This window comes from Saccostrea cucullata, unplaced genomic scaffold (assembly GCF_032062105.1).
Source record: "Saccostrea cucullata isolate Sc308-1 unplaced genomic scaffold, CSIRO_AGI_Scuc_v1 ctg4406, whole genome shotgun sequence".
Taxonomy (NCBI): Eukaryota; Metazoa; Mollusca; class Bivalvia; order Ostreida; family Ostreidae; genus Saccostrea; species Saccostrea cuccullata.
The window spans coordinates 13,118-17,976 of NW_026934840.1; the positions used below are offsets into that span (position 1 = coordinate 13,118).

The 4,859-nt window shown below is 33.4% G+C and overlaps 1 long non-coding RNA gene across 1 annotated transcript; it reads left to right on the plus strand.

Annotated features, from left to right (window-relative positions):
• The first annotated feature begins 962 nt into the window (after window positions 1-962).
• Window positions 963-3,240, plus strand: LOC134241434 (uncharacterized). Its single transcript, XR_009986663.1, has 3 exons — window positions 963-1,092; window positions 2,800-2,940; window positions 3,223-3,240. It is a non-coding gene; the product is annotated as an uncharacterized LOC134241434 (long non-coding RNA).
• The last annotated feature ends 1,619 nt before the right edge of the window (window positions 3,241-4,859 follow it).

The window sequence follows — 4,859 nt, forward strand, 5'->3', positions numbered from 1 at the left end:
TATGTCGACTTCCAGGGAACAAACGAGCTGACTTCTTATTCAAATGAAATAATTATCCCGTATTTAAGGCAATTCTACTTCGACGGTTTAATAATAGAGTTCAAATTTTGGGGTGAAAACTGGAGAGAAATGGCTAGTGGTTCATTTTCAATCTGTGAAGTAGAGGTAAACGGTAAGATGTACATGTATACTCAGGCACTTTTTACTTATACTTAAAAGGTATGACTATGAAGAGAGCGTGATGATCCTTGTGGCCACTTGGGTCTTCCTTACTATTTTGTAAGTGTGATGCACACTTTTTTTGCACTATTCATACATGCAAGTTTATATACCGACGTTCTGACAAAGGCATAAATACGGTTGCAGGAATGTAATCATACGTGGAAATACAGGGGGTCCGGAGGGAAATTTCCTATCGATGGAAATGATATTCAATACATGTAAACATCACTCAAAATTGATACCAATTTACAACATTTGGATATGAAAATTTGAAGACCATATAAGTAAAGATTCTTTTATATTATGTATGACACTTTGCCCGATTATGTTGTCAAATATTTCTTCTGTGCAACAAGACCGCTTAATTTTTTAACGGCCCTCGTATTTAAATGGAATTGTGCACGTATATAATACAATTACATGTATCATTTTTTAGTTAAGTTTCGGTTTCATTGCTTTTCACGACATCTTTTGTTTTCCTAGCATGCCCTATGAATTATTATGGAAGTCCCTGTACACCATGCTTTCGAGGTTGTGATCAATGTAATGCTGTTGACGGATCTTGTATATGTCAAGCTGGGTATACCGGTGAAAACTGCACAGATGGTAAACATTTCATTAGCATAGAATTTCTCATAATTTTCAAACAATTAAAAATGAAATATGTTGTTGACAGCGAATAAACTAAAAAATTTCTTTTCAATTACATGTACAATTAAAATCAAAACTTTGCAGTATGTTCGAACAACACATATGGTGCTAACTGTGTGTACAGCTGTGGACATTGTTACAATGATACGTGTAATCACGTGACCGGAAACTGTCTATTCGGTTGTACTGATGGTTGGACATCAAGCAAGTGCAATCACGGTTAGTGTTTAAATATAAGCTTTTTAATTTCACCGTTGTTGCATTGGTTACAGCGTCTGATTTAAAGTTGCGCAGAAAGGAGTTGATCCTTAGATCGCGGATGGAAGACCGTCTTTCATATTAGACCTTACAAACCGAGGTCCCATGCATGTTACAAAAGGTGATGGGAGAAAAATGACCCTTTACTGCTCAATGGCCCTCAGTGCTAAGTGTTAGAAAAAAATGGTAGCTCTCCTACGACAACTGGTGAAGTCTCCATATGAGTGAAAAATTCTGGAGAGGGATGTTATACACATCAATAAGTAGGTGTGAAGAAATGAGGAAACTGTGACACTGATTTACATGTAACTCTAAGTTGATTTTTTCATCATCTCTTTAGAATAAAAAAAAAACAGGATTAGCCAGAAATTAAATTTTGATCGCAGAAAGCGCCTTGGGGTATTTTTTGTGTTTGTTTGATTATAGTACTGTTTTTTTATATTTCATGTAGATAAAATATTAGTTCTGTAAATTGTAAATTTTAATGAAAGATTTATGTGACGTTGAAAAACTATATACGAGGGTTGATCCAAAAGATTGTGGAATTTCTTTCTAAAATTTTATCGTGATTTGATGGAAGCAAACAACATGCATATATATAATATAGAGTCATAATGCAACAATATTGAACAATTTCATCACATTAAAATCAGCAATAAGGTTACACGGGCTTTCTGAAAATGAAACCCGGGGGAGACTTCGACGTAACGTCAAGTTAGATATGTCACGTCATGTTATAGAAGTATCTCGGCCTCATGTCCGATTCGAATACATAATTTTACAAATTGCTGCCCTTTTCTCCATTTTTTTTCTCAAGAAAAGCCTGCACCAACTTATCTTCATTTTTGACTCCCCATTTTTCCATATGATTGTCCTATTTCAGCAGCAATGTCAAGAACAGTACGTCAATTGACAACGTCTATTAACACATAAAACAGAACCTCAGAAAGGCCGCCACACCTTTAATCAACGTCCATGGAAGTTCTATTTTTCTTACATTTCTTAAGCTAGTGGACAACCAGTAACTAAATGCATTTTTGCCTAGCTTATGTTAATAATAAACGCGTTTATGATAGATTGATATCGGGATTTTCAAAAACAAATTATTACTTGATCGAAATTTGAGTTGCCTAACAACTTAAAGATGAACAATAAATCATCAACTTATACACAAAATATCCATTAAAATCAGTATAATTCTCACACAAAGGTTTATAAAAAATCGTAATAAAGCCATAATTTTCGTTTTATATATCACATAGAGCGGTTTTATTCTCCTTCCACGTATTAAGAATTAAAATTAAGATAAACGCATTAATATTTCCCCGCGTTTCCAAACAACCGTTTATATGGCAACTGCCATAGAGTAACTATCATAAATATTTAAAATGTTTTCTTATTTAAATATTCAACAAGTGTGTATATTCTCATTTGTAGTTTTCAACAAATTTCACTTATAAATAAATAATATGTAAAGAAATTCCACGAACTTATGGATCAACCCTCCATATGCTGTATATTTTATGTACATTGTGCAATTATTACACTTCTTTTAAGATTTTAATAAGTACTCCTTTCATTATTATAATTTTAAATTTTAAGTCTAGAAGAAAATCAATATTTGAAGTGGCAATAATTTCATGGACGGTTTTCATTTTTCTTTTGCAGCCTGCAGTCCTGGTTACTATGGACGTGGTTGTACACAGAGATGTAGCAGTCACTGTATAACGCCGTATCTGTGTGACCGATATAATGGATCTTGTATTGGAGGATGTGCTACTGGGTGGACTAATGATACTTGTGACAAAGGTGTGTTATTTAGGTCGTTTTTGACCCCACAATTGTCTTGTCTGTCCGTCTGCTTGTTATTCCGCAAAAATTTTAACTTTGCTCATAACTTTTGAAAAGCGCTGGCCTGTTCCTTTATATAAACATACACAATTTTATTGCTTGTGACGAGACCTTTCTTCAGGTACCACTAAATTTGACAAGGGCATCATTGTTTCACAAACACATTTTTATTGATCTCCATATTTCTACCATTTTGATCATAATACTAGTACTAATGTCTCTTTTTTTGCATATTTCCAGTTGATACAGATTACTGTAAGTATCATGACCTCTTCCATTGGAATCTATTTGAATTCCCTTTCTGTTAGACTTTCTTAAATATTTTTACAGGCGTTTTATTTTGCCATTGTATATACATGTACGCTTTTTTTACTCTTGTACCGGAAACAGGTTTTATTGGACACCATTAGATATATCTGTGTCATACCATAACATGACGTGGAAGAAAGAAAAATTTAACACCATTATCAGATATGACTATGCTGTAACATTTCTCTGCGATTTCAGTTTGAAATCTGATGAAGAGTTGTTATATGACGTCATTTGGTTTATTGATGAACAGGAAGCTGTCAACCAAACAGTTGATAATTCCAGCAATTATACAGCAGTTATAATAGCCTATGATATTTTGAAAGCAGGGAATAGGATTTGGTTTGATATAAGCAATATTTATCAAGAAAATAGTTTTTTTTACGTTAAAAGAATATTATGCTATTGCTGAGCAGTCCTTAAATGCAGAAAAAATACATTTCATTATACATTTGTATGCCTCACCCCTTTCGAAGAGGTGAAGCCGTTACTGCTTTGGTACGTACCTTGTATGTCTTTGGGTCGGAAGCTCTGTCTGTACATTGTATGTCGGTCCACCATTATTCCATTCCTTTTATTCGCAGAAGTTGCACATACTGAAATGAATTTTGGTATATATATTTATCGAAATATATCTCAAGTTCTGTTTTTGGATACGATCGAGTAATTTTCAACAAAGAACTAAATAGGCAATGAAACATTTTCTTAAATCAAGTTTTTTACGACTTAAGTGCTGATCAGTCACGGGTATCGATTACTTTAAAATAAGGAAAGAAAAAGTTGGTGTCAGTGATATCAGTATTGAAATATTGGTCAAAATATGTGTATTTGAGGCAAAAAATGGCATAAATTTTATGTAGACTTATTTGACAAATCTTCATTTTCTGGCAAAGTTTGTTGAAGGAAACTCGTTCTAAAAGTGTAAATTAAGACCTAAATTAAATATTTCTAGGAATATCCTAACGGAAAATATTCTCCGAGTAAAAGTATATGAGGCTTAAGTTCCAAAATATTAAATTTAATAACTGTGCAGATTTGTAGAATTATCTGATAAATATCCTTCCATCAAAAAAAAATAGTCCCTTACAAATCTTGCTTCTTTGTAACTTTTTGAGCAGTTTTTCGTTGAATGTTAAACCATTAACATTGTTGAAATTAAAATGTTATAAAAATTGAATTCTGATAAATAGTTTTGAAGTAAGAGGTTCTGCGTGAACTTTCCCAAAAAGCTGACGAGTGACCTACCTTAATATTTTAAGGGAAGACTTATTGAGGGAGCGACTGTTCCTTTGATTCAATGGCACCTCCCACAATAACAAGTGATCCCGGGGCCGGTCTGTGTGATATGTCCACTAAAACCTGTCAAGATTCAACAATAATGGGAGAATATTTCTTTGAAAACATGAACTCAAAACATGGACTCAATATGCTATCTTACTCTGAAACAGGTACTTCTGATTGTCATTTGTATATATAGTGGACGTTCAATACTTAGATGTCTCGCAAAGTGATAGGACAGTCATCGATTCAAACTGCGACAGCGACATACCTTAGATAATTCAAAAATG